This window comes from Lepus europaeus, chromosome 1, assembly GCF_033115175.1.
Source record: "Lepus europaeus isolate LE1 chromosome 1, mLepTim1.pri, whole genome shotgun sequence".
Lineage (NCBI taxonomy): Eukaryota > Metazoa > Chordata > Mammalia > Lagomorpha > Leporidae > Lepus > Lepus europaeus.
In genome coordinates this window covers 11,789,517-11,796,126 of record NC_084827.1, presented here as the reverse complement: position 1 = coordinate 11,796,126, position 6,610 = coordinate 11,789,517, and the positions used below count along the sequence as shown (strand labels likewise).

Here is a 6,610-nt window from a genome sequence, read left to right as displayed (position 1 = left end):
TAAAATTCTTTGTTAGCACCTGCTCATCTGCTCATCCATCCACCACATAATTCATTGTTGATAGAACACGTTCCTGTAGTTTAAATCAGTGGTTGCATACTCATAATTTTTTTACTGTTACTTTCAATATTCTCTGTCTTTGTACAATTTCATGTATAACTCTTTGAGTTTATCTTGCTTGAAATTCATTGAGTTAATTGGATGTGCATATTCATGTCTTTCATCAAATGTGGGGGGTTTTAGGCAACTTATTCTGCAAATATATTTTCTGCTCCTTTCTCTCTCTCTTCTTAGACTTTCATGTTGCAAATTTTGATATGCTTGATGATGTCTCATCCAGGTTAAGTTCATTTTTCTTAAATTTTGCTTTCTTCTCAGGCTAAATAATTTCAATTGCTCCATCTTCAGTTTTGCTGATTTTTTTTTCTTCTGTGTGCTCAAATTTGCTATTGCATTCCTTAGTAGTTTTTTCAATGCAACTACATTTCTGCTAGAATTTCCACTTGGCACCTTTTTTATAATTTGTTTCTCTTAATTGACATTTCCCATTTGTTCATGCTCTGTTCTTCCATTTCCTTCTCGTGCATTGTCAATTTTTTTTTAGCATAGTATGCATAGTTAAAATCTTTGACCTATAAATTTCAATATGTAGGCTCCTCAGGGATAGTTCCCATTCTATTATTTGTGCCTGAATTTTCTTGTTTCTTTTCATGTTTTGAAATTGTCCTGTTGTGATTGAGAACGGGACACTTTAAGTAATATGAGTATAACATGAGAAATCTGGAAAACAGATTCCCCCCTTCCTGTGGGATGACTTTTGATTCTTTTGAGGACTGAAGTCATCTCTTTGTATGGTGACTTTTCTGAATTAATTTTGTCAGTCTGTGTCCTGGAAGAGTGCAGACAGTGAGGCTCCATTGCCATCGTCTCAGCAGAGGTTCTGGCAAAGGCCAAAGTTCAGCAGCCTCTCCTTTCGTCAAGAATTCTCCTGGTTGCTGCAAGCGATTAATCAGATCCCAGAGTGCTGAAATTGGGGATTCTGGTCACTTTCCCCCTGGATTACTGGATGTTTCAGTAAAGGAACCAAGTCTTAGAGCATCCTAAGGTGAAATTTTCCATGAAGACAATTCCAGCCAGTGTTTCTGCCCTGTTTTGTCAACAGCCTTTGTGTGCTGTTGGCTGGATGCTGTTGGAAACCGTCCCTTAACAATGGTAGCTCCCTGCTTTCTCACGGGCAGAGATACAGTATACGTCGTTACCTTTCCACAATCTACCCTCAGATAATATTATGTCACTCTACATGTGGTACAAGAATCTTAAGACTGCTTTCTTCCATTTCTCTTTTCCATGCCTTCTATGCTATTGTTTTTACATTTTTGCTTAATAGGCTTTATTTCTTAAAAATATTACAATAATGGGAAAATAATACATTTACACAAAGACTTACCATATGTGGAGCCCTCACACTTTTGTGTAGATACATGGTTTTGTATGAAAACAGGTTACTTCTCTCTGCAGGACTTTAACATTTCTGGTAGTGCAAGTCCGTTATTGTTGATTTTTTTTTTAAAATATTTATTTGAAAGGCAGAGGCAGAGGCAGACAGAGAGAGAGAGAGAGAGGTCTTCTTCCACTGGTTCACTCCCCAAATGGCTGCAATGGCCAAAGCTGTACCAATCTGAAGCCAGGAGCCAGGAGCTTCTTCTGAGTCTCCCACAGGTGTGCCGGGGCCCAAGGACTTGGACCATCTTCCAGGCCTTTCTTTCCCAGGCCATAGCAGAGGGCTGGATTGGAAGGGAGCAGCTGGGACTAGAACTGGCACCCATATGGGATGCGGGCACTGCAGGCAGCAGCTTTACCCACTATGCCACAGTGCCGGCCCCTGTTATTACTGAATTCTTTCAACTTTTATCTATCTGTAAAATTTTTCATTTCACATTTTTTGTAGGATTGTTGCTGCCAAAAAATTGTAGCTGGACAGCATGTTTTTCTTCAGTATTTCACTCTCCATTGTCTTCTTGCTTGTATTATCTCTGATGATATCTCTTTCTATCCTCTTTGCTTTTACATGTCTTTTTCCCTGGCTATTTTAAAAAATTTCTCTTGAACCAGATTTAGTCAAATATATGATAAGATATTTAGAATTGGTTTTATTTGTGTTTCCTGTGCTTTGAATTTGTTGAGCTTCTTGAATCTGTATTTTTTCTATTAATTTTTAATATTCCCAGAAACTATTTCAAGTATTTTTTCTGTTCTCTTTTTCTCTCCTTCTGGGAATCTTGTTGCACATATATTAAGATTATTGAAGTTGTTCCCTACCCTATCAATTCTTTGTTTTATTTTAAAAAATCCTTTTGTTTTCTTTTTCATTTTGGATATTTTCCATATTGTATCATCAAGTTTATTAAAACTTTTTTCTATACTGTTTGTTTTGCTCTTATACTTAAGGAGTGTATTTTTTAAATCACAGATTAACTATCATCTCCAGAAATTTGATTTGGGCTTTAAAAAAATATTTTCCAAGTTTTAACCCTTTTAACATATCAAGATACAATTAGAACTAGTATTTTAATATAATATCCTGCTAATTCATGTCGGTGTTAGGTTGGTTTTGATTGGCTGATTTTTCTCCTTTATACATGTCATGTTTTCCTGCTTCTTTGCCTATGCATTGGATGTCAGATATTGAAAATTTTAGTTCATTGCATGCTAAGAGAGTTTACATTCCTCTATATTCTTGGGCTGTGTTTTGGAATGAGTTAAATTATGTGAAAATCATTTTATTTTCTCTGTTTTTATGATACATTCAACATGACTAGAGCGACACTTAGTCTATGGTTGAGTAGTTCTCATGAGTGGTTCAAGACTCAACTGAAAACTCCACTCACTCCCTGCTGAACTACGAGGCTTCCCAGTATAGCTGATGGTCACAGGCAGTGTTCCTGACCCTGGTGAGCACTGGCCACCGTGCCCTTTAGCCATTTGTGAGGGTCCTTTTTCCATTCCAGGTGGTTTCCTCACCTGCACACACTGATGAGGACCAGGGTGCTATACAATCCTCACAGGAGAGACTCTGCAGATAGGAAACTATTTCTCTGTGCTCTTCTCTCCTCTTTGATACTCTTCTGTGTAAGCTTCTCAGTTGCCCAAACTCTCCATCTGTCTCTCCAGCCCAGCAACTCTGCCAGGCTTCGCCTGAATTAACCCCCCGAATCACTGCCTAGGAACTCTCCGAAGTCTGTAAGATAGTCATCACAAGGCTTATTTCACTCCCATCTCTCAGTGAGCTTTGTCTTTTTGGCCTGAAGTGTAGTGTCTTATCAATCACTGTTTTATATATAAATGTTCACATTATTATTATACAGGTAAATGCTGCTTCAATGGTTTCTTTGAGAAGCAGAAATCTTAATTTTCAAACAGATTTCTGCATTGTCTGCGGCTGCTTTAAGTCTCTTCCTGCCCTGATAGCCAGCTCTTTCTTATCTCCTGATTTTGAAATATAATATAATCATAACTAAGGATAGCATTCACATCTATGACATCTAAAGCCCGAAACAGCAGAAAGGAGACAAATTAATTATATTTCTTCATTTTTTATTCTGTACATTTCCACACAATTCACAATACAGAAAAAGTGTCCAAAAAGTAACTGTAACTAGTCAATTTCTTTTTCAGAGATCAGTTCAGTCACCTAAATTAATTCCATTGAAAATCTCTGTAGAGCAACACAGTGATCAAGATACTTTATATAAATAGGAAATGCAAGAAAATTAGGGAAAAATACTTTATGACTTTGTTACAAAAAACTCTATTCTTCCCTTTCCCATCCCACCCTTCCCACCCACCCTCCCTCCACTTCCTATTATCTGGATCCCACTTCACCTGGAAATAAAACTTCATCTTCCCACTGCCACAGCTGCTACTTTTGGGGATCCCACCTGCCAGGTGGCAGCTCTACGAAAGCATGGCTCTGGGAGGTGACAGGGCAGAGTCAGAATCATGAAAGAGCCCTTTATAATGAGACTGCAACTCTTCCTACAGACACAGCCTTTGCCAGCAGACAAAGTGCCGCAGCCAAGGGTACACTGGATGCCTAGGAAAATTTTCTTACTCAGAAATCAAATTAAATAAAATATATTTACTCTGATGGCACTGAGATTGTCCTTGATCCCTCAGTTCTTTACAGGAGTGGTTTACCTCACTTTCAACCACAGAATATTTCAATCATAGAATATTCACGTTCATGGTGGCCCTCTTAACCATAGTAATTTTAAAAACCAGCAAAGCTAACCTCTTTGGAGACTACTTTGGACCCTAACTTTACAAAGATGAATTTTTCAAAATATTCTGTTCTAGTACTTTGTCTATAAAAGTTCTAAATCTCATTGACCAGAATGGCAGTCACCCCACATTTCCCAACCCAACATCAGAATACCAGCAAGCAGCAAAGCTCAAGTTGTGGGGCGCATGTCTGTCCTAGCAGTTAAAATGCTCATGAAGGTGCCCATGTTCCACACTGGAGTACCTGGGTTTGATACCCAGCTCTGGATCTTGATTCCAGCTTCCTGATAATGCAAACTCTGGGAGGCATTAGGTGATGGCTCAAGTGATTGGGTTCCTGTCACCCATGTTACAGACCTGGATTGAGTTTCCAGCTTCTAACTTTGGGCTGACACAGCCTCAGCCATTGCAAGCATTTGGGAAGTGAAGTGGATGGGAGCTCTCTCTCTCTCTCTCTCCCTGTCTTTCTCTCTCTCTCTCCCTCTCCCTCTATCCCTCTCTCCCTCTCTCCCTCTGTCTCTCTTTCTCTCAAATAAAGAATTTTGTAAGTTCTAATTGTATTGGAAGTTACACATGCATATGCTTAGCCCCCCAGTTCAAGCAGTGGAAAGGTGCAGTAGGTAGCAAATGAAAAGTGTTGTTAATAAAATCCAGAAAGTCAGGAAGCATCTGGCTTCATTATACAAAGTATGGTAAGTATCAAGGCTAGAAAGTATCCTAAAACTGACAAATCTCACCAACATATTTGCATGAACCACCTACAAATTTAAAATAATAAATAAACTGACTTAGAGCTTTCATATTTTTTATTTTTATTTTTTACAAGATCATTTGTAAACATCTCTCATCTCTATCATTTTTAAGAAGAAAAACTAGCTAAAACCCAAAATAACAAGCTCACAGCCTATGAATTTTTAAGAAATGAATAATTTAAATTTGTGAAAAAAAAAAAAAAAACTCCCTAAGTTGCCCTGGTCTTCCCAAAATTTCATCATAGACCAGCACAAGTCTGTGGACAGATCTAACCTCCTGCAAGCAGTCAGAGAAATTTCTCAAAAAATCATCCATTCCTTTGGAAAGCTGTTAGGAATCTCTAACACTAACTGCTCTTATTTCTCCCCAAATTCCAAATACAATTTTTCTAAGCAGCATAAATCGAAAGTTTCACAAATAACACCTCCGAAAGCCACCCTGCACAGGTTCAGACTACGTTTTCCTTCCTGAGTTTGCTCTTCTTGGGATCAATATTTGCTGCGGGTATTTATTTCTGCATTCATTTATGAGTTGCCATGAGAATTTGTGTCCAGATTAGAGTGTTACTATTATGCTGCTCTTGAGAATATTTTCTCCTTTCCTCATAACTCTGCTCTTTCTTCACATCCCCAAGTCAGGGGCAAGGGGTCGGGGGAAGAAGAAGATGGAGAAGAAGCCGTTTTTTCTGAGAAAGACTGAATGTATGAGCCCATTTCAAAAATAATCTCAAGAGTGACTTCCTCCTCAATCCAGGCAGTTTGAAATCTAGTCAGGCCTTGTTCTGGAAGTACGGGAAGACGGGCAATGAAAACTGTAATTCATTTCTACAGAAATGTTGTAGAAATAGTAGCCTCAGTGGTATGTGGCTAAGTCTTACCTTTGACAAAATGTTAGAGAGAGTGCCTCCATACATATTTATAACCAGAAAACATGGAGATCATCAGCCCCTTCTCCAAGTCCCAGTCCCAATTCTACACTGCAAACAACGAATAGGTTGTAAGTAGAGGACAGAACTCTCCATTTCTTGTTTCTAATTCAATTCCTGAAACTGTGACCTTTTTGCCTTAATAGAAACGTCTATCTATTTCAGGAGACTTGAGGATTGGCTAGCAGTTGCCTGATCAGTGTGTATGTGAGCAAAGCGGATATTTAGGATCGTGAAATCTTTGCTTCTGAGTGATTTGGGGAATATTCTCAATGACTGCTGTTTCACAAAAATGCTTCCATTCTTATCTATTTGGCAGGATCCTGAGGAAAAAAAAATGAGCTTGACTTAAGTTCTGGTCCACTCTGAAAGTATAGAAATGTAAACATGGAAAATGTCACAGAGTTTTTTTAGTCCAGCCTCCCTCACAAGGAAGCATTTGTTTTCACATGGTCGGTCCCTGAGTTGGTTGCTCATTCTTCACTCAAACACTAGAAGAAACACGAACAGTCGTAAACTCATTCTGTCTTTCAGAAAGCCTAATCAATTTTTTCTGGAAATTGATTTTAGGAAAAAATAGATTTGTGGGAAATCTAGTTTAGGGAAGAATAAATCCTACACTTGATCTTAGCCAAAAGGCCGAAAAGCAAT

General features: G+C 38.4%; 1 non-coding gene across 1 annotated transcript; it reads right to left on the bottom strand.

The window, feature by feature from the left end:
- Positions 1-6,422: 6,422 nt before the first annotated feature.
- On the bottom strand, positions 6,423-6,610 carry LOC133768826 (U2 spliceosomal RNA). Its single transcript, XR_009867078.1, has one exon. It is a non-coding gene; the product is annotated as a U2 spliceosomal RNA (small nuclear RNA).